General features: G+C 37.0%; 1 long non-coding RNA gene across 4 annotated transcripts in view; it reads left to right on the top strand.

Annotated features, from left to right (window-relative positions):
* Positions 1 to 24,422, top strand: part of LOC128092184 (uncharacterized) — a 157,567-nt gene that overhangs the window by 53,866 nt on the left and 79,279 nt on the right. For 2 of the 4 annotated variants that reach the window (XR_008211667.1, XR_008211669.1), the window contains one exon: positions 3,218 to 3,275. The exons of the other annotated variants lie outside the window; for them this stretch is intronic. This is a non-coding gene — a long non-coding RNA (uncharacterized LOC128092184). The remainder of the gene's footprint in view (positions 1 to 3,217; positions 3,276 to 24,422) is intronic. 4 annotated transcript variants of the gene reach the window in all.

The following is a 24,422-nucleotide window of genomic DNA, read 5'->3' on the forward strand; positions in this document are numbered from 1 at the left end:
ACCCCATATTAAGCCTCATGAAGTCCTGTTCAGGTTTAGCCATCTAGCAGGATCTGTGTCTTGGGAAGGGACTGTGCCTAGAGGGATGCATAGAATTTAGTCTGACCCATTAAGCAGGTACAAATTTGACCACACAGTCCTGTGTCTCACTTCAGCCTAGAAGGTTAGGGAATTTGTCAGCCCCCTGAAAGTTATTAAGTGTTACATTAATTGCATCTTTTCACTTGCCACCTTCTTGAGCTTTTACAGTTCATATTTTTGAACTTTTCTCAGCAGACCAGACCATTAGGAATGTCTTTTTATTTTTTTCACCCTTAGTAAAAGCAGCGGTTATCAGGTAATAACAGGATTTTTGAAGCTGAGGCATTAAAAATACTGAGAGTGGCAAAATGATTAAATCACAAGTCTTGCCAACATCGTAAGATGTCTTTCTGTCCTTTCAAGACTGGTCTACCTATATCTGTTTGAACCAATTTCTCAAATGAAATTGCATTTTTTTACGTATACACAGACTTACATGGATGAACCCAGGCCATGGATAAATGTTGTGAAAGCGTGGTCTGATAGATCCTGCAGCCATTCTATCTGTCAATGTCAAAAATCCTTTGTCTGATTCATAAAATGTTATTTTATCACCATACAAAGATATGTGGGGTGCTTTCCAAAACTGAAGTATGACTGTAGAAATGGCAAAACTTTCTCTCCCTAAATTCACACTTGAAAATGATGTGCTGAAATTTTCAAATTGACCTAATTAAGAATGCTGTGAACAAATGGAGAGATTTAACACAACAAATGAAATAAGTTGGATTTTAAAAAAATAAATTCAAGGAATGGCAATATTATCCTGAAATTAAACTCTTTAATATGGAAGATTGTCTCAGCTTCAGACAGTTTCAGGCCAATTCTTCCCAGACTGCAGCTATTACCTCAAAAAATTACATAACTTGCCTTTTTTTCTGAAAATCGCTGGAGCCCGGCTGGGGCTCCATTATTAACATCAGAGCTGTCAGCATCTCAGAGAGGCAAGAGAAGAAAGCAAAGCATTCCTACCAGCAGCAACAAAACCATACTTGCACTTAGAGAAATCTTCCTTCAATCCTCTTTACTCCAAGCAGAGAACTACTTAAATTACAGTATGCTGAAGGTGGGATTCATTTCACTTTTGCTATCTATGAGTTAGAAACCTCTGTTAGATGTCTATAAGTAAAAGTCAGCTTGACTCCTCTCTAGACAATGAGGAGAGAGAGGCAGCTCCAGAGGGTGATTCATCCCATCTGAAGACAGGCATCGAAGAGAGATAGAAGGAATCACCCTTTGGAGATGCCTATCTCTTTCCAGTGACTACAAAGGGAGTCTGTGGTGTGCGGCTTAAACTTGACAGCTGAAGTTATGTGAGATGAAATCTAATCCTAAGCATAAATAACACAGGTGGAGCTTTACTTGCCTGTACTGAACAGAAAGTTATTAGTGATGTTATTGAAAGTGTTCTGCATTAAAAACCCACATAGTGTTTGCTGCTTATTAGCGAGCATGGATTAATGTAATACAGTGTGTATAACCACACTGCTGTGTCATCAGTATCTGAGACTCAGTAAAAGCTAGGAATGGCAAACTTACGAAGAGATCATGATTCCTAGGGGAACTTGGGTGCTGACCAGCTCTGAGTGTTCTTGTTTCTCAGTGCTACTTGTTTAAGAACTGTCCCACAGGAATGACAACCCTGGATATCTTTTACCATCTAAGGACCTTTTAAGCTGTTCTAGATGATATCCCAACAGCATGCAATGTTCATTGACTTTTCATATGTACAGTACTATACTAATAGCATACTACTATGCAATACTTGTGATATTTACAGGATTTGGAACTACATTAAAAAAAAAAAAACTTCTTAAAAACTTAGAACATACTCTTTCACATGTTGTGTACTAAGTCTTCAGGCCATCAAAATATTATTCATTTTAGTTGTGAATCTGAAGGCAGGCAAAAAAATGTATTCCCCTTGAAAGTATAGGCAGTAATCTATGTTGCACCAACAGCTTTGGCTATATTAATGGAGGAAGCCAAAGTTCAGCTTTTGCTTTTCCAGCCCCTACTAGACAGGACATCAAAAGTAAAGGCATTCAAAATACCTCTGCAGCCTTATTATTTATCTTTATTAATATCTTCTTGAAGATAAAATTAGATAGACATAATTTTATGATTGGGCTCAAAATTTTAAAGGCTCTTTCAAATCAACCTTGTCACCACCCAGCCTCTGCTGAACTTTGCCATGGGCGTCCATATAGCTAAGGTTTCATATCAAGAATTTTCCTCTGATTTAAATCAAATCGAGTAGAGAACAGAGACCTTTTTATTTAGTTTCAAGAGACTTCTTTGGAAGATCTAAATTCAAGTGTATCTGAGTATTTCATCACTACTTAGATGTTCTGTCAGCTCTGTCTTTTAAATCTATGTATTTTTAGTATTCTTAGTGTAACACATGCATGAGAAAATACTGCAGCTGTGAAAGTCCAGATTGTGCAATCTACTAACCTAGAAGGTACTGTCACTTTTATGTGCCCTATATTTTATTCATCCATAAGTCAAACAAATGCAGATTTTTTTTAGAAATTTATCTTTAGCCCTTGCCTTGCTTTCCACTTCTCAATGTTTGGAATTCAAGAATCAGGTCATCTGGATAAAAGCTACAGTATTTTCTTGTATGCTCTGCACCCTCAGTAAGCAGCACTACACAAATAAACTGCATTTTACACCTTCCTAGAGGAAAATTTTCAAAATATTTCAACTGGATGGATTTCATTTCATTGTTCATAAAGATATTAATTTTTCATGGTATTCTCCACTCTTAGGCAAATAAAACTAAAATCAGAAATTTATATTTAAATCAGCCATCTAGAGAGAATGATTTATAAAGTGCCACTTATTCGGAGAATATTTCAGTCTAAGTTATCTAATGGTTTTCTAAAATTAGATGCTACTTTCAAAAATCAAAACTGTTGGAGTTATTAACACAGCACCTTTTTAGAGGGATTGTAACATACACAAACATCTGGGAAAAAATCTGGAAGAACGAGTTATGTCAGATTTGAATGTGTTTAAAGCAACACATTAAAAGTACTGGCAAGGTTACATTTGTAGGAAGAAGCAAATTGGTTGAAACCCTGACCCCACTGAAATTAATGAGATTTCACCCTTTGTCTTTACTATTCAGATATGTCCCCAGTGACCATGACCATGAGAAAGATTCTTGCACAAGGACATTTGAAATGGTAGGCTCTGTCTCTTGAAACAGTAGGTACATTTGGCATGTCTGTGCTTCAGCATTTCTTGCAGTCAGTGCACAATATGTGTCTCAGCTTGAAGGCTTCTAATAGTTGATAGAAGATAAAAATAAATGTTGCTATTTACAGATCCAGAAATTCTTCAGAGCAGGAGTGAAAATGTTTTGACTATTTCATAAAACAAGTGTGAAAAATGGGCAGTGAATAATTTTGAAAGGGTCAGTATTAAAATTGTATTACCGCAGATAAATCCCAGCTAGCAATTAGAGCAAAATTGAGTAAAAAAATAAATAAAAGGATCAGATCTTCATTCTGCAGACTCAGTCTCTAGTTTCCTGTATTGGAGTGCTGTGTCTTCAATGCTCCTGTCTTTTATAGAAGCATATTCTAGTATCTCCTAAGATTTAGTGATTTTTATGGGGCCACCACTTTCTTTCAATCACTTGATTTTATGGGGTCAAAAGTCCACAATACATTACAAGATGCCTCTGACCCTTGAAAGCATACTGCATGAGATCTGAAGGCAGCAACCAGCTTTTGCCCAAAAGTAAGAGCCATGTTGCCAGAGTACTTAAAAGTATACCACAAAAAAAAAATATATATATAGAGAGAGAGAGAGAGAGAGAAAGAGAGAGAGAGAGAGAGATGGGCAAGATCTGGGGAGATCTGTAAAAAAAGAGGAGAAAGCTAAAAAAGGAAGAATTGATGGAGATGTTTGGAAGGACACTATGAGGAGTGCTCAGGTCTCACTCTATGAGGCAATGCAGCACTAACTACACTGAGAAAAACCAATTAGGCCATAAAATTTGAAGCTAGTAAAATAAAAACACTGAAAGAAAAGAAACAGGTTTGGATCCAGGAAGACAGAAATGGACACGGTATTAAAAAGGATTTAGCAAACTGTTGGTTCAAGGACTGGCCTGTCTTTCCCAAAAGCAGCAGCAGCTGCAAGACCAGCTCTGGAGGCCCCACGGCCCCCATCAGTGTGTCTTCCTTCCCCTGCCTGTCTGGTGGTATAGCAGTTTTCAGCTGCTGTGGCAGAAGCAAAACTCAGTTTTGGTTCCAGTCCTGCAGTGTCTTGACATTGCTGGCTGTTAGAAATACCTGTTATTACTGAATCTCAAACAGATTCAAGAATGATCTGGGGCAGCTGCCAGCAAAAAGACTCAATTCTTCACATTAAATAAAAAAAGTCAATTTTTCTACTGATTAGGAAATGCTCACTACCTATGGCCTGCAGCTTGGTGGTCCTGGCTTTACCTCATGCCCAATTTAAGTCATGCAAATAGGATATTGTCTTCAAGGACACAACTTCTGTCTATAAAGTTAGTCATATTATGAAGTAATCTGCCAAGGACCTTCACTGATTGAAATGCTAATGTGCAAAACCCTTTGCTAGAGACAGTACAACTGGGACAAAGCAGTGTGATTTGTTAACAGACAGCCTATCACTCTTTTCTTCAAGGATTACTTAAGTGCCTCAGTAAAATCTGAGACAAAAAAGAAAATGGATTGATCAAATGCATTTGGATTTTCTGAAAGTTTTTGGGGGAATACGCCAAAGTTGCATACCTCTAATATTGCTTTGTATGTTAATGTTATGAAAAAGCTGTGTGAACACTGAGCTGACCATGGTTAGGGATGGCACAAAGATAGCACAGTGTTAAAGAGGTTTATGAATATCTCCAAAAGAGAAGAAAGTGAGGTGAAAGGACAGTAGGTAGCAGGTGAAATTCAATGAATGCAGGCTAAAGTATGTGGAAAGAGGAATAATTTGAACTACAGAGAGCTCTGAGTTTAAACAGCGATGAATTTAAAGAGTATAAGTTAATGAAAGTACCTTCTGAAAATGAAAAGCAGTGTTTGCTGCTGTGTTGTTTGCTGAAAGAAGTTTGGCATCCTAGAAGGCATCAAAGAAGAAAAGAAAGCAATGATACGGAAATTTCTATAATGTTGGTATATGACAGTGGCATAGAATTAGTGGGCAAACCATCTTTTCAAGAGACATTCTCTCAAAAAGAAGGAAAAATGTGTAGCAGAAAAATGTAGAGATTCAAAAATGTTTGTGAAAATCAAACGTTAAAAGACGCAAGACAAGATGAAAAATGACTTTTTCAAGAAAAGGTTGTATAGCTAGTGCTTTTGCACATTAACCTCCTCTGATGACAGAACATCACTTTCTGACCAAGTAATTACCAGTGTACCAGTAAAAGATCCTGGAAAGTAGAGGTAAGATATAAATGTAGACTCAATCCTGGACAAGCCCAGCACAGCAATTCTTATGTCAAAACTACTTGCCATCACCAATACGTTCATGTTTTGGCTGCATGACAATTCCCGTCCCTGCTTGGATCCCCTGCCTAAACTCTGACCTTACTGGCTATAAGAAACTTGACAGAGGGGTGAGATCTAAGAGGTGCTCCAGCTCTTTATAGGGTTTATAGGGGTCAGAGTAGAGGAGAGGATACCCCTAAATGTGGATGCAAAGTTGGAGAACATGCAATGGAGTGTGACTTCATAATTGACAAGATGTGTTGAAAGCTTCTGTCAGCTCTGGCACCTTCCTAGAAACCAAAATCCATCAGACAGGACACAGATTCATAGAAAATCAGATTTCATTAGTGCCAGGGCTCAAAGCACTTGTTTCAAAATTCGCCTCACCATTTTTACAGAAAAATCAGGCACTAGGATATCTATTCACCAACAGGTAAAATTGCATCTGGTCTGCTCTTGCAGGGAGCTCTTCAGGTGTTTTATAGTAAGGGAGATGATGTTTAGGGTCAGAATTTTCTCTGTACTTCAGAACTGGCATTGGACAGGTCTAGAGTTTGAATCCTGCAGAATGCTTTTACTCAGGCCTGTCCTGACTGCTAGGCTTACTGAGGTAATGGGCAAATTTGCTACGAAACAAGAAACAATTTAAATGGTGTAGACTTTCTAAACCCTAATACAGCCATTGTATTGCACATGTGACAAATACAGACAATGCCACATGGAAAACCATGGAAAGATGCTAACAGCCCATTTCCTGAGCAGCGTAAAACAGTTGCTGCACTATTTCTGTTCCCACCATCTCCACAATTTCACCATGAAAAAAGATTTACCATCCGTTACATTTATAAAGATCTTAATAGATCTGAGCCCAAAAATCATGAGCTTTATGTATTTAAGTTTTAAGCATTGTTGCGCATACATATCCACATAGAAATATGAATCTAAATATCAGTCCAAAAACCATGGAGTACATTGGCCCATTCAATGCAATTAAATAAATCCTGGACAAGAATGTATCTTTTCATTTTTATTTTACTTTTCTTTTGTCAGTAACAACTAGTAACTTATTTTGTAGTTTAGACTATTAATGTCTTCCCTTAAATACTCATCTGCAGTAATGTTTTTCTTAATTCTGCTCCAAACTCTTTCTTCTTTTAAAGCCTAATTATATCCTTATTATCTGTCCATGCCACCTCCCTTCTCCCCATTCACTGTGCTCAGTTTCTCACCCTATCATACCTTACTGGCAAATTCTTATCTTCACCAGTCATTGAAATCACTTACTCCTCACCAACTACTTATCACTTTACCACTTCTTTGACTGCTTTTTGTAAGTCAGGCTGCATCAATATTGATAAAATAAATGATCTTGAGGCCATTCTTTGCACAGAGAAAATCTAGCACAGACTGATACTCATTCGCACTCCCTTATCTTCTGAGACAGGCTGGCCAGAGCCAAACCCCCAAAAGTGGCCTCTGTTAATTCCTGAATTCTCCCAAGGAACTGTTTGAAAACCACTAAGTGACTCAGGGCAAAACAAAACATATCAGAACCATTCAGACTTTCTGAAATGGACAGCCTGGTTCTAGTACCATCTTTAACACCGTTAAATTTACTACTGCAGCCATATTCACCCGCAGCAGAAACAATATCTCAGGCGGTAATGTACATAACAGCTGATTCCTGTGGTTTGCAAGAACTATAATTCTGAACCAGAATCAAGTCTTCTTCCCCCTATTTAGACTGATTTCTATTTGCAAAGTTTAGTCGTTGGCTTCTCAGATGCTGATAGCTCTAAAGCTGCCTGAAGCCGATCCAGCTTCTCTGCTGAGCAAGCAGTGTTATTTTTTGAAATGAAGGAAACAACTTTGAAAGGTAGCTTGTTGACTGTGTAAAGGATGGATGTGGAAGACTTGCATTCAGAGCCAATGTTTTTCCTGCCATCTTCCCCAAAGAGACGTTAAACCTGGAAACCAGTAGTTTCATGGGCAAATTCTAGGCTTAGGCATAATCAAATAGTCTCAGCACAGTAAAATTACTGCACATCAGCCAGGCTGTGGCAACTGTCCACCACAAACATGAGATAACGGGACATACATTAGTCCACAGTGAAAAGGGGCTAACCTATGCCAAATTACTCTGAATATGCCACGGGCTAAGAGCATTTGCACAGGCTGTTATTGAGACTGAGCTGATGCATGGCAACAGTTAACCAGAGTAATTTGATCATGCGTCTGGTCTCAAAGACGAAATAGACTCTAAATTGCTAGTATAGCATATAGGAGACATAGCAAAGACATTCTGTTGCATTACCATCTGACCTAACAAGAGAATAAAAGATACACTCCCTTCCACCACTATTTTAACACAACATTTTTACCAGTCTGAATTATGAAAACAAAACACACACACAAAAAAGCTATATTTAAACCTATAAAATGCAGTTTATTCCACTTTGATAAGGCATAACTTTTTTTAGCAATTGTAATCTGTAACATTACAGCCTTAGGAGGTAATTTACTAAATAGGACAAAATTAGCTGATTTTTGGACCATTTAAAGGAACGTTTCCATTGAAAGCATATAAAATGTATTAAAGTAATCTCTAAAGTCTTTACCCCTGCTTGAGATTTTAATTTACTCAGAGCTAATAAATTATCCCTTCAGAAGCTATTGAAAATTTTCACTTACATCCTTTTTTAAACTTAATGCGTTCAATTGAATCTGAGCAATTTATACACACATACACAGCGCTTGAGGTGGTCACTCCACCAAGGTGAAGGCTGAAAAGAGGTTAGATTAGCACTACCTCCTCTGCCCTTTGGGATTGCCAGGTGCTATTAATGAATGTGAATTCCCTCCGCCCCCAGAGCTCTCCCTCTTTGCACGCACTGGCCTGGCTGTCGGGTAATTACTTTTGCTCAACAGCATTTAACAAAATGCTGTGTTCAGAACCTGGGCCCATTTTCTCTGCGGCTGAAGGATGCGGCTGTAATCAGGGTAGAGAGCTGCAGATCTGGGTCACCCCAGCACTCGGGTTAGCTGAGACACAAAGGCTTGCTTCATCTCTGGCAGGTCTCCGCGTTACAGTTGCGCACTTATCAGAAATATTTTTTCAGGCTATCAATTATTATATTTGAGCATTGCATCCTGGCTCTGGGGAGCCCTTAGCAAGCTGTAGCAAAAAATCAATCCAGTTTTACAACTTTTACCTTGGCACAGCTCCAACTCTTTATCTACCTCATGCAGTTATTTAAAGATGCGGTGGCTTTTTTTTTTTTTTTTTTTTTTTCTTCTGGTGCAGAGATATATTCCCAGGTAGGACTTGCCCTTGTTGTCTGTAGTACCTTTTGTCTGAGTGAGTTTGGGTGGTGTTAAGCTGTGATGCTGCTTTGGTGACAATCGGGTACCCTTGTCTGGCTGAGTATGATGTACCCAGGTCTCCCAGGCATTGCGTGTTTGGTGGCAGCAGCCTTCTTATTTCAGCAAGCTTACACATGTGTCAGAGCCCACTCTCCTTCAGATTGCTTTAAAATTGCCAGCAGCTGCAAGTAATGGCAACCGGACATTTCTCCACATGTTTATTTCCAGCTTTATTTTCCCAGTGCAAACCTGACCTGGGAGGTACCGGACCAGACTTGCCCTCCACATGTGCACGCACAAGGCAGCTTTGCCCACCTTCACCAGGGGAGGTTATGGATCAAAGCAGCAACCTTTCAAATGCAGACAGCTCCACTCTCTCAAAAGGTGACTGCCTCCCAGATGGTAGGGAAATTTGGATCGCAAAAAACAGTCTTAGATATTACTGCGTCAGTGTAGGCTGCAAAAACAGACAGCAGATGCTGGTCTTCAGTGGAGTTATGAAGGAATAGGCATTAAAGAAGAAAATCTATCTTAGAGCTGTACTTTGAAGGGGTTTAATGTTTATTTTAGAAGCAGACCCAGTTTCTATTTCCCTATTGAACACGCATGGAGAAGCTCACAGAGCCACTAATCAGATTGCATAGGCTTCCATGTTTCTTATTCTCCACTTTTCAGCTGAAAAAAGTGTTTTACCACGTCCCTTTACAGTCATTTTATTAAATTCCCTCACAGCAGTTATCTCAAAGGCTGAGAGGCATCCTTCCATTTATGGCATGCAAGCCGATAAAGAGCAAATGCTGGAAAGCCCAGAAAGTGTGTGTTTGACTTATTTTGCCTGAACAAACCAGCCATCAACCTGTTCACAAAGGAGATTCTGAAGGGCTGTGGCAGCACTTTTATCCACATTCTCATCAGGTGTGGATAGCAACTGACTGCTGCTTCCCTGTGTGAGAAAGAAATGTGAACAAAGTATCACAGAATCACAGAATAGCCAGGGTTGGAAGGGACCTCAAAGATCGTGAATCTCCAACCCCCCTGCCACATTCAGGGCCATCAACCTCCCCATTTAACACTAGACCAGGCTGCCTAGGTGCTCATCCAGTCTGGCCTTGAACACCCCCAGGGATGGGGCATCCACGGCCTCTCTGGGCAGCCTGTTCTAGCACCTCACCACTCTCATAGTAAAGAACTTCCCCTTGACATCCAACCTAAATCTTCCCTCGCTCAACTTAAAACCATTTCCCCTTGTCCTGCGGTTATTAACCCTTTCTAAGAGTTGATTCCCCACCATTTGTAGGCTCCCTTTAGGTACTGAAATGCTGCAATGGCTACACAATGCAGCAAGACCAAATTCCCACCATCTTCATAATATGGTGCAATTTAGTTTCATGTCATTTAACAAATTCCTTAAATATATCTCAATTTGTGGAACTGGTGTCATAAGCAAGGTAATGAGGTTTTCCCTCCTCCCAAGTACTTTCTATCTCCAAGTGTGCTTTAATTTGGGCTCAAAGGTGAAGTAGGAGGTAGCTTGATCGGTCTTATTGAGAGTGGTCCCAACAAAAGGGCTAATAGTTTTGGTTTTGCTATTTCATTGGTAGAACTCATATCCCTACATCTGCTTCAAATCAGTATTTACAACATGTCAATGGTGTCATGTTGGTACCTTTCATCTATTTAATCTGATAAGTTTTATTTATTTTTTTAGCATTACTTAAAGTCTGTAGCATTAGGTATTTGACTGCTAACTGTATTTCAGTTGTGTATGAGACAGTTTGTCTGCACATACTAAACTTCTGAGTTCTTTTTAGAATAATAGATGCTAAAAATATATAAAGAAATGCTATTGAAAACAAATTTTCTGCTTTTTTTTCTCTTCTTATGGGGAAAAAAATACAAAACAAGTATAAATTCTAACCTTTGTAGGCAAAGTAGAACTAGATGGTTGGAGCCATTCTTGCTTACTTGTGAAATCAAACTTTGTAGGGAAAACCAAGAGGGATTTACATCTTGTGACTCATATTTAGAATAAAAAAAAAACAAACAAAAACAAGAAAATCAAAATTTGGGTTCAAGCTTCTGATTTCATTTCCCAGTTAAGGTTGGAGAGCTTGCTGGAACTTGGTTTCATAGCTTTTGTTGATTTCTGTCATTCAAGAATCATGAAGTAAATATTTATTAACTTGGGAACCCTCCTCCCTTCCTGCCCTTCAGATTTGTGCTTCTTATGCTAATGAACTTACTTTAACAAGGGAACCACATTTCTCCTGGGTCTGCATCAGTTCTGGTGCCAACACATTAGTTATTTAAATGTAGTTTTATATTAATTTTTTATATTGTAATGCATTGTTCCCTGCAAATATACATGTAGTGGGTTTTCAACAGTAAACAAAGATACATTAAAGATATCGCTAGCTGAAAACCTTTCATCTTTGCTCTTACTTCCTGTGATGCTGGTGGCCATTTCTCGCTCTTGGCCTCCAAATTTTCTCCATCATCCACTCTCCCTTCAACACTTCTTTTGCAGTGCCAAGGAAGTTTGGTTTTTGCTTTCTGAAAAAGGCTATTGATGAAGATAAAGAGTTCTGAAACAATGCATTTTCCATGTGCTCGGCATTTGTCTTTAGTATCCTCAAAGTACAACATAAAAGTTTGCAGTCTGAATTCTGTAAGCCATTGAATGAAACAGGACTTTAATTATTAGCAAAGCAGTAATACTTATGAAAATATACGGTAGGAAAATATAGAAATTGTAGCATGTTTTTTTACCAGTCAAAAAAAAGGTATACTAACCAAATGCCTTCAGATATTTCTATGATATGTATGAAACACACCATGAGAAATGGTGTTGCTTACCAAGTAAGTGAAAATGACAACTACTGTTCTATTCAAGGCAGGGAAAGTAATGCATCCAAGTGAAATACTTCTAGATAGAAAAGTGGAAACTAAACTCCACACATCATTTTACCAGAACTACCATGTATCTTAGCAGTATACAGAAAATGCAGATCTGACTGTGCCCAAGATTCTCCATTTTGGGTCATTAAAAATGATCAGATACTTTGGGTTCAGGAGTGGATAGCTATTGTATGATTTTCTCACAAATTAAAGCCTTTGACACTGTTCTCCAAGGAATCCTAAAGACACACAGACATGAAAACAATGAACTATTAACTGAGGTGTATATGAAGCTTTATTTTATGAGCCTCAGTGCCAGGGAAGTAGAAGACAATTGATGAGTCCCTGGTCTTTGAAAAATGATTCATATTTGATTCAAGGAGCTACAGACCAGTGAGTCTGACTTCTGAAACAGGTAAATAAAAGAAACTGTGGTAAAGGAGAAAATTATTAGATATCTAGATAAATATAACGTGAATATCACAGGAAGAATCAACTGGGCTTTTGTGAAAGAGAGTCCACTCTCACAGATCAATGAAAGTTCTCTGAGGAGTCATAAAGGTTATGGGTGACGGTGACCCAATGATTCTGTACTTACATTTTGAAAAAGTAGTCAATGAGGTCCCTTTAAAAGAGATTTCTGAAGAAATTAAGCTTTGTGGGTAAGAGAGAAGGCCCTTTCATGCATTAATAATTGGTTTAAAGAGAGGGAAAAGTAGATGGGAATAAATGGTCAGTTTTCACAATGGAAACCTATTAACACTGGAGTTCTCAAGAGCCCTTGGTATGAGTGTTATCCAGTGTCTTAATAAATGACCTCAAAGAGAAAGCACACAGGTGACAAAGTGCATCAGTGACACAGAATATTTCAGGACACTCAAAAGTGGTACTAATGGCAGGGAATTTCAGAAGACTTTTTGCATATTGACTGGTCAATGTTAAATGAAATTAAATGACCTTGACAAAGTAATGTACACGTGGCATGGAATAATGAGCTATGAACTTACTACTACTACTACTACTGCTACTATGAACTAACTCCGTAATGACATGTTGGAGTTGAGTATGGTTTTCTGCAAAGCAAGCATTAGTGCAATGATGAGAAGCAGTCAAAAAGGCAAATAAATCTAATCCTGAGCAGCAAATACATTTTAGCTTAATAATAGATTTTGTGAAATTTAGAAAAAAAAAAGTGGGAGAGGAGAATATTAACAGCAGAAATCAGCAAAATGGAGTAGCTTATTTATAAGGAGGGACTTTATAGCCTAAAGCTCTAGCAGCAATCTAGATGTTCATTTGGAAAAAGAGTAGAAGTATTATGTTTTATAACAGAAGTACAAATGGTCACCTACAGAATATATTCTATGCCAGATTTAAAACAGATGAGAAAAGCACTATTATTCTCCACAAAGTAATTGAATTAACTGGCAGAAGATTTTAAGAGGCCAGAAAAATAAATGCATCAGAAATGATACTAGAAAAAAATAATGGATGATAAATCCATCAGTTTCCTAGATACATACAAGAAATTCCTACACTGCTCATTACTCAGTTCTTGGAAGGATCACTTTACACTAAACTTTTCTCCAGTTATACACCAAATCCCCTTAATAAAAATACTTGACTTTTGTTTCCTATAAAATGAAATAACTTTCAATTTCCATATAAAATGTTTTCAGTATTGCTGTTCACTATCATTAAAAATAATAATAATTTTAATATTATTAGTGAAGTGAGGGTACTGAAATGCTGATGCTTATTTGCAGAAATTTTGGTTGTTTCTCATAGGTGATCTGGTTCCTTCCTGCTAAGAAAGTGCACAGGATGGAAGAAATCTCCTTCACAAAGCAGTGCAAGGCCTTGCATATTGCCAGCAGGCTCCTAGAGTAGGTAGGACTGCAGTTAGTGTAACCCTGCTTTTGGAAATTGAGTACTAGGAAGTCATTGCAGTCCTGCGTGATACATTTTAGATCAGATTCACAGCAACAAACCCAGAAGTGACTGGAGTAGGGAAGGCAGAAAAAAGAGCTGCTAAATGCTACTTGCATCAGGACACATCTGCTAATGAGGTTGATGTGTTTGAATGGGACAACCCAGTTTGCATTTGTCACAAGTGGAATATTAGCAATACAAATGCTTTGAGGAACGGATGTGTCTCAGCGTGGTGGCTACCTCCCTCACAACCACCTTGGTTGTCAACCCTAGCCATGCCACCTCACTCTGGAGAAGATGTTACAAGGCAAAGCAGAAAAGATGGGCTCTTCCACGGGCCCGTGCCATTCCCCACCTGGACCCTTACACCTACATGGAGGCCAAGAGAGACTGCATGACCTGCAGCAATACAGTTTTCATTTAAGGACTGAGTTTCCTTCCTGCTTTGTTGTCATTTTGTCAGACTGTCTATTGTTGAAGCTGAAAAATTGTTTTCTAAGTATCCCAGGATGTCTGCTTCTGATCTCTCTTGCACTGTGAATTGTGTGGCAATTCTCACTGGGGCAGATTAACAGCAGTGGCACAGCTTTGACTTTTGTCCTGTGAAATCCCCAAATTAACATCATAACAAGCCAGTTCCTAATGAACACTGGTTGTTGGGGGTTTTTTGGTTGTTTTTGTTTTTGTTTTTTTTGCCTTTTTGTGTAGTTACTGTTGTTTGTGTTGTGGATTATTTATTATGTCAAGAGTAATTCCACTTCTTTTTGAACTTCTTCTGTGGCCAAAAAGAATTCTTTTTAAATATGCTGCTATGACTTTAATGTGAATTGTGTAAAAAAAAAGGTCAGAAGGAAAGTGTTGAAGGAAGTGGTATGCTTGGTTCTTATTTGTATTTTGGATGAACAAAACAATTGCACAAGGAAGTGAAGAACAAAAATATCAGTTATCTGCGCTTGACCCTCAGTCCTTTCCATTTACTTATCTCTTCCATCACCCACTAATCAATTGACTTATCTTACATTCAGATCTCCCTCAATGGGCTAACAGCTCAGTATTTCTTGCCCTTATAGACAGAAGAACCTGGGATTATCTCTGTGCTGCTGCAATCAGCTGCGACAAAGCTTCCTATTGTCTTTTTAAAGTTTATAGCCTCTGGCTCAGAAAGGTCAGATTTATTGTTGTCTATGTACTGGCACGTGAATTTATGAACGTTCAGACTTGAAGCTCAGTGTAAACATTCTCGCATTTCCTCTTCACATGATGGTGCTCACAGTTTTTTGGAGTGGAAGTTGCACAGTGTAGCACAGAATAATCACATGGCTTTCATACAAACTAGTACAGAGAACTTCTCTACCTGTACCTGAGGAAGTTAGTTAGCAAGGATGGGATGCCTTTGCTGAACACAGAATGGGAACATTTGAGAAGATCACATGAACTTGAATTATGACAAACTCCCGATATTAATCTTTGTTTACAGTAGCTTTTGTCAATTAAAGCAGTGAATTACTGATGACTTCTCTCTCTAACACAATAGATTTGTTTATTCCAATTAATAAAGCACTGTGTACAGAGGAATTTTTGGATGTAATGTATCTAGCCTTTCAGAGAGCTTGTGATAAAGTCATTCTATGAGAAGTTATTAAGTAAACTTGATAAACAGGTAGTGACAGATAAGCCTTTTGGTGGATCAAAAATTGGCAAAGAAACAGGAAGCAAAAGCATTATTGGATTCGTCGTTTAACCTTATTTTCAAAAGATCATTAGCAGAATACCCAGAAAGCGTTTTAGAGCTGCTGACATTCAAAATATAGCTCTGAGAACCTGACAAAATATATTTCTATTAATATTGACATTTGTGTATTAACTCTTTAAAATGTGAGCATGTCTCTACTGCATCCAGCTAAAAGCCATTTGTGCTAATGCATTTGGTATCCTTGAGAGTGCTCATGGCAGCTGAAAAGAGACTGATATATGATTAGTACAAACATAGACTAATGTCTGTGTCTGTGATACCATGAAGAAGGTGTTCCTCAGAATACTCTTATAATCTCTAACAGCTTGTAGCTCAGAGATGGAATCTTTGTGCATGATGATCTATTTTTTTTATCTTCTATAAGCGTATTCTATAAAGATAGTCACTGTTGCTTTCTAAATCCATGTAAAATTTCTGGAATTCACAAACCTCAGAAGGAATTTCACACATTAACTGCGCAGCCTGAAGAACCATCTCATTTTGACATTATGAACTGGCCATGTGCTTATTTCCTTTAAAACCTCTTTATTCTACTATTTGAAAACTCTAGGAATGATCATTCCCTGGTTAATCACTCTCTGTCACTCTTTATTTTATCAGCTGCTGTAGTATCCCCCAGCTAGGCAATTCCTTTCCAGGCTGACAAATGCCAGGCTAATTAATCATTCTCAATATAGAAACTGTTCCATAACTTTGGTCACTCTTATCACCTTTCTCTGAAACTTTTATAGCTTCACTATGTCTTTGTTGAGGTGTAGGGACCAGAAATGCATGCAGTATTCAAGATGCAGATGAACAGTAGAGTAATATACCTGCTAATGATGTTCACTGGTTTGTTTCTATAGTGCTATCCTCACAGATCCATTTTCAGTATTCATTTTTTGATTAATGGGCACTGAGTTGACTTTTTCATTCTTATAAATCCGGGATCTCATATCTGGGTTGTATTAATCAGTTCAGAACCCTTCACTGCATTTATATAGTTTGGTTTGTTTTATCCCAAGTGTATTACTTATTCATCTGCTTCAAAATTATTCTGCAGTGTTATGTTTCAGTCTTGTAGAGTCTTTCTGCAGTTCTTCACAGCTGACCTTTGTTTTTTCTTCCTTCAATAACTTCTATGTACATTTGTATGTTACATACAATGAATAGAAATGACATTTCTCATGAGTTTCCCGTGATTTCTTAAATGGCGTTTTTCATTCAAATGAGAAAATAATATATACAAGAAAATACAATATACAAGAAAATACATTTGGAGGAAACAAACAAAACAAAGAAAAAAAAACAACGAACAAACAGAAACTAAATATGAGCTAGCCATGTGAAAGCATGAGAAAAATATAGGTCACATACCTTAGAAAAGATCCTATCTTCAGTGTCAAAAAAGTCATAAACTGCAGAGTAAGAAAAAGGCTTAAAGCAATATGTATTTTGAACCTATTAACTCTTTCGGTGTGATCCGTAAACCACAGATTAAAATCTGACATAGAGAAGACATAGCCATTTTGCTACGTTACTCTTTGCTCAACACAATTATTTTCAGAGGTGGTATTAGTAATTGTCCGAACTATCGCGTTTGATTTTTCAACTAATCAAGTATTTTGGATTACATTTAACTTTTCTTATAGTCACTACTCTTCTATACCAAGGATGAATCTGTCAAATCTGAGATATTCTCTTAAAGGAAATTTTGAGGGACTGAACCATCGTTTTCCTTTTTGCTTTTGTTTTGCTATTGTTTGTTCATTTTGTTATGTTTTTGTATTGGCACTTGCAAGCAAAATGAAAGACTTGATTTAAAATTCAAGGTCAGATCTTAAGGGCTGGTGGGCCTTGCATATCCCTGTGGCTTCAATGAGATCAGTGCATTTCAAGACTTGTTCCCAAAAGTGGACTTGATGCATTGTTTTTTGTTTTGGTACAGATATGCTGTGGAGTAATCTGCTAAGAATTTACTTACCTTTTGGAAAATACATCTGGTTTCATGTACTTTTCATTGTTTTCCCATGGCCTTATCAAACTAAGCATGTTACTTCATTGTTAACATGTATCACTTCATGACTTAACCATTTATGCACAAGTCAGAATATAGACTGAAAAGTATAGATACCTTTCCTCAAACAGTACTGTAAAAGAGTTCATATATTTTGGCCACTTCAGCCTCCACCCAAGCCTCTGTTAAATGAATTATCCCTGAAATAATTCACAGCACTGGCATTAAAACTGTCATCATATTTCAGGGTTAGCACTGTGGTGAAATAACTTCTCAGCAGGCTGCCAATCCACAGTTCTTTGATTTTTGGAGATTTAAAAAGGGTTGGTTGGTTTGGTTGGTAGGCTTAATCAAAGAAAGTTTAAGCTCTGAAAAAGTTGGTGAGCCTGCCCAGCGGCTTCATCATACTCTATGTCTCCTACTTACAAGCAGTCAGCATATAGAAAATGTAACAAAAAATCCCATCTAGACAAGTCTGTGTTTTGGAATACATTAAAACTTTTCAGGAAACTCATTTAAGTTAGAGAGGGGACAGATGAAGAAGGGGTAATGCCTTTAAACTTGTTTTTTCTTCCCTGTGCTACTAGTGTGCAGATGATTCCCACTGTGGATAGGGATATATTCTGCAGAGTCTCGGTTGCTGGCTATTGATTTTTTTCTGTTAGTCTCACTGGTATTTTCTGTGATAGTTGCCATGATAGGCAACTGTAAGATCCGATTGACCAGTCTTAGGGAAGAAGCTGTGTAAGACCAATAACATGTGAGTAGATTTTCTCATCTCTTAGAAGTTAAAACATTTTGAAGAGTTCAGGATTACTTCCTCAGAATACTTTCACCAGATCCATGGTGTTCTGTGCAACAGCAGCAGCGCAAAGCAGACTTAAAGTCAGCTTAGTCATCTATAGAAGGATTTATCTGATGTGTAGGAATACTGCAGTAATACACGGTTGTTGATTTTTCCTTTTTTCTCATTGCAAGATCCACTTCAACAAAGTTGGATAATATTGCCTTCTGGAGAAGAACTTACCACAAGTTGCTGTGCCCTAAGTATTGTCCGCTGTCAGAAGGCCTTCTGTGGCTCTTGATATTAACAATATGTCAAAGTGGCCTTAAAGCTACTTTAAATTGCCATGAAGCCAAAGGTCCACCCCAGGATCCTGAGGTTCAGAGATGTGCTTCCTTTCCAATCATTTTTCCTAGAACTTGTTCTACATTACCTCCGTTTCTGAAGACATAGCCCTGTGATTCTAGTTTAGTTTTATACTGTGATAGTAGGCAGATTTTTTTTTTCCATCATCACTGGAGGTGGAAAGTGATTTTGATTAATGACTTCATTGTCCCCAGCCAGCAAGAGACTTGCCTTTTTAAGGTTTGCATCAGAATGGATGCTGAACACTGTAAGTCTCTAACTGGTAGTAGCGCTCACCTGCTGAGAAGTGAGGAAATTAGTCAGAAAAAAAAAATCGGTCACAAAATAATACTGATTTACTTTAACTTCCATTAGAATATCATTCAATGAAAAAGTTTTCCTAAGCTTTCCTAGACTTTTTTTTAAAGACTATACATGTAAAAGAAAAACATTTATGAGAATCAAAAGAATCAAAAAGATCAAGTAAATCCCCATTTAATTTCTCACTTGGTACTTCTGCATGTTTATTTTTCAGTGCCGGAGAGAATAAAGAAGGGGATAGATTTTAAGGGATATTACTATGATTATGTTTCTATGATCATGTGAAATTGGTAAACTTTTCAAAGGTTTCTGTAAATACAATAGCAAAGTCTGTGATTACTTCTGTTAAATCAGTAGGATAAAAATGAATGTAAATGCTGTCTGAACATACTGTCCAGTTTGTCAAGAACATTGTGTCTTGTGTCTTTTGAACAGCTTAGTGTATATACTTCAGATTAGTCAGGCTTCTTTCCATAACTTCTGCAGTCTTATATGTTCTTTTCTGTTTAAGTAAGTACGCGAATTGTGAACTGTTAATTGTAGGTACTTCAATTTATATATACATTAATTTATGTTAATGGTTACAATTCCAATAGAAAAAGTAATAATGAAGAAGAAAGGGTCTACAAAGTCAGCCAACACTGAATAGAGATCTTAATTTCTCTTTTTCCTCCATTGCTTCTCTAGTCCCTGTAAATATTTATTAGTTCACAAGAATTCACGCTCAAAATTTTAGAAAAGCATGCCATCCTGCTGAAGTCAATTTTCTATAGATTCAAACAACAATCTTAATTTTTTATGATATGAGATCCTTAAGAAACTATTCGAAGGGTATTATGCTGAATCAAGTGCTGTTTTCAAGCAGCCACAAGTCAATGAAATCAATAAAATTTTACCTAAATCCAGTTTTCTTCCCTTGCATTAGAACTGGTAAATCATATGGCCATTGTTTCCAAGAAAGTATATTTTACCTCTTCCCACTTTATGAAAGCTGAGTCAATTTTCCTCATATTTTAATGAGCAATTGTTGCATTAACTTGGTCAGACTTTAAGTAAAATCCACCAAGCTTGGAAAGATTTGATATACTGAGGAAGTAAGGGCTCATGGAAATTATCATAGTGGAAAGAAAAATAAAACAAAAGTAAGATATTTTCACCCATTGGTTTTAGCTTTAAAGAAACAGCAGGAATACTGCCTACAACAAGCACATACAGAATAATTTTTCCCAAGACAAGTATTTCCTTTTAAAAACCTTTAGCCAAAACATCGTTCATATGATGCTTAAACCCACTTCCTTTTCTTTTTTTTTAATATGTAAAACTTCCATTCTGAACTTTTGAGTATCACCTTGTAATAATCAAGTTTCCAAACTAATGTTATGTTGAAAAATTGACATTTCTAACAGTTTAGTACTGCCAATTTTTAAAGATTCATTTAATATCTCCTTATTTGTACTATAATCAGAGTAAACAGAAGTTTCTTCTTCCATGTACACCATAGTATGCCTTTTATTATGTGCATATCTTTTAGGTAGTCCTTCTTCTACTAAACAGACATTGCCTGCACTTATTATCACACTTCACATTGATTTACTATCTATTCTGTTCTCATTTTCCTTCTTATTTTCCTAATTTAAAGCCCAAATTCCAAACACTGAATCCAGTATTAATTTGAAGTTGTATCACTGATTTACGCACAATAATATTTTCCATGTTCTTACTCCTTATGGATCCTAAAATGTTTTGACTACTGTTGTTCATTCAACATAAAAAATATTGAATGTTTTTGGAATATTCTATCTGAACTAAATTGCACTTTTGTAATTGTAATACTTACGTCTACTTAGACACAGACTGCTCTCCTAGTACAAATATAATAAAAAGGTGGTTACAGAATTAAAAAAATAATGTAAGAGTGATTACAGATTTATAAACGGAGATAGAGGAAATGTCTCTGAATTCACTGCCTCTGTAAAACTGGCAAAAATCGGATTTTTTTCATTATTTTTTGTAAGGTTCTTTTAGCTGTTCTGTTCAAAGAGTCATAGAATCATAGAATCATAGAATCATAGAATCACAGAATCACCAAGGTTGGAAAAGACCCGCAGGATTACCCTGTCCAACCAGATCACCAATTGTTCTCACTAAACCATGTTCCTCAACACAAAATCCAAACATTCTTTGAACAAATCCAGGGTCGGTGATTCTACCACCTCCTTGGGCAGCCCATTCCAGTGCCTGACCACTCTTCCAGTCTTCCATAGTCTTTACATACTTGTTCTCCTAATCTTCAGTTGGGCAAGAGCAAAGGATGATTTTAAAAGATATGAAGCAGGCTTGCTTGAAACTTTAAATGTTCCATATCCACAATGACTTTCAAGCAAAGACATAAAGTCAGTATATATCAGCCATCTAATCCATATTTCCACAATTGGAAAAAATCTTTATTCAGAAAGACTAAAGAATTTTTTGTTCTTCAGTTAAAGTGTAATAAATGTTACTGTGTTGATCTACTACAATCAAGACTTATTGACCTGTTCTTGAAGAGAAACTGATGAAGAGTTTCCAAATTCTGCCTGTCCTGTACATTTTTAAATGTCTGGAGGAAATTGTATTCTTCATATTCTTTCTAGGACGTAGACACTTTGGTGTCAATATTAATAATAATCTTCTAACATTTCTAAAAGTCATACTAGCTAATAGTAACTCACATGACTATGGGAAAGCACACTTCTTCTATATTAGTGCTTTATCCATGTTGAACTATTTCACTAGAACTATTTCTAGTGCTTTTACAAAGCAAAACATGTTGAAGTCTCTGACCTATATTGTAATGCAATGCTTACTTAGTTTCTTTGCTCCAGAAGCATTGGAATAAGAGGGAAAAGTCCATAAATGTTCTGCAAGAAAAGCGAGAGTCAGTCTGTCTGTACTGAGCTCCAGCTCAGTATGTGTCTACTGCTCTAGTAGTAGTCAAAACTATAAAGCAGATGAGTATTCACAGATGTTTCACACACTATTTAGACAATGAATATGACTGAAAGAAACTCTCTGCTGTGTGCATTATGTACTGAATATCATTTGTCCTCTGCAGAATGAACAAGGTAATATTTTGCATTTATTTTAAGATATACCATGTTAAATGTTATTAGATCTTTTGGAGCACTACAGAGCACTCTGCACCATTTCTTCAAGCAGCATCTCAGGTACTATATACACTTTCCTTGAGAAAGAAGGAAGTAAAATTTAGTTGTCAGAGGTTGTAGGAAATGAGCCGGTATTACCTTCACACAAACTGTAAATGATAGAACCACTGGGAATCGGATTAGAATCACTGTGCATAAGGAATAGATCTTATATAGAAGGGAAATAGCAGAGAAGATATTTTGAATGACACCCAAATGGTTGCCATGTTTTTATATGCAGGGACTAACCCCACAGATTGTCTGAGAGAAAGTTTAGACAGCTTTTATTCTAGAGCGAAGTTTCACTAAATGATAATTAAACTTCCTTGAAAAGTAAGGACAGAAGAAGGGAGAGACAGGACAGTGATAATATGCACATCCATACATAATACACCATTATTGGCTCATTCTATTGTTATAGCTTGTGAAAGTCACAAAGAAGACAAAAAGAATGTTTTGCTATCAATGCTAAAGATGAACTAGTGCTAAAAGGAAAGAGTTGGAATGTCAAAATCATTTAGCCACAGGGTTTATCCAATTTCTACTTCTAAATGGTGATTGTTGACTTCCAATTTGTGGAACAGTCTACAAGGTCAGTGTTGCACTCACCTGTGTTCTGCTCACTGTAGTCAACATCTTGACATTGGATAATACAATAAGGATAATACAATCTTTCCAAATATAAATATCTAAAGGCATCTTGACATTGATCCATCATACAAATAAATCTACAAAGAAAACTCCTTTGTTGTTGTAAGCTGTCTGTCATGATGCCAACTGAAGCATTGTTTTTGCTAATCTTGGTGGTGTAGATTTTGAATTGCACTTGAGTCAGTGAGACCTAATGTCTGGAAGTGACTGAAACAAGACCAGGGGGGTCTCACTGTCTTCCCTATCATTAGCAAGGTCATTCATCCACTCCGTTAGCAGCCACATGATGAGAAATGTTGGCTGTTGAGTCCATGACAGCTCTTCAAAAAGACTGCTTTTGGGACATCACAGCTTTCCTACTCACGCCGTTAGGGAAAAGTCTAGGGAGACAGCCTTGGGGTAAGACCTGCTTTCAAAGAATCTTCTTGTAGGTTTGTTTTCTGGCAGTTGTTCCTAATAAGAATAAATTCACGTTTCAAACTCTTCTATACAATCAATGGTACTTTCTACACCCTGTTACCTTGATCAGAGGATACATTCCTAAAGGAGTAACAAATAACAGAAATGGAGGAAACACATTGTGATAAGTTTGATTTTTGATGCTAAAAATTACTTTCTGAACCTGTTTGAGGCTCTCAGCTATTAGGGTAGCTTTCTTTCATAATTCTTTGTAAGAGAGCACATCTGGAAGAAAATCCATCTCATACAAAACTTACATTTGTTTTTCCTTATCTATTATCATTATTATTACTTTTTCCTGTGGTTAGCAGATGTTTCTTTAGTGCTTTGGCATCTCTTGTAATTTGCATATTTGTTAATTTCACTAGAAGAAAACTCAACATACTGTACAGCATGTACTTTGTACTTAACAGATATGCACATTGCAGAGGCTGTACAAAAAGCTCTTATCTCTATGATATATCAAGCGTACAAAGTTAGCACACTTTTTAAAATTCATTTATTTTGTTCTTTTTTTCTTCTCCATGCCACGCAGAAAAAAAAAAAAAAAAAAAAAAAAAGATTATGTAGAGCACAGCTCATATCCAAGGAGGAGTCATTTTGCGTCTAACATATAAACTCATAGCATTCAGACTATGGCTATGATGAACAAATCAGTAATTAATTGGGCATTCATTCCAGTGACCTGTCAGCATTCAAATGCTTTAATTAGATGGAGAAATGGAGGCAAGTAATGAGGGCCAAATCTGTATCCTTTTGAATTCAGTGGCAAAACATCCACTTGCTGCAATAAGATTTAGTCCTAAATGCATGACAGCACACTATAGAAGATGTCGTCTTCACCAACTGTGGTTCAAGTGTATAATGCTGATAATGTCACCGGCATTGTATCTTTCGTTAAGGAAACAATGATGCTCTTAGGAAGCTTTTTGTCTGCTCATGCATACAAAACAGGCAATTTTCATAAAGTATTAATTGCAAATTATCTACTATAAATGAGGGTCCCAAAAAGAAGAATCTACTTTATACTGTATCTGCTGTTTATTTCATTATTAGTATTCCTCTTTGTTTTGCTTATGTGGCACATCTGAAAGGAAATACCATATCCTGTGTCAAGTAATCACACTTTCAATAGGCAGATGTGTATAGACTTTCTGCTTTTATTATATTCTCA

The sequence above is a fragment of the Tympanuchus pallidicinctus genome, unplaced genomic scaffold (assembly GCF_026119805.1).
Source record: "Tympanuchus pallidicinctus isolate F22 unplaced genomic scaffold, pur_lepc_1.0 scaffold6, whole genome shotgun sequence".
In the NCBI taxonomy this organism is placed as follows: domain Eukaryota; kingdom Metazoa; phylum Chordata; class Aves; order Galliformes; family Phasianidae; genus Tympanuchus; species Tympanuchus pallidicinctus.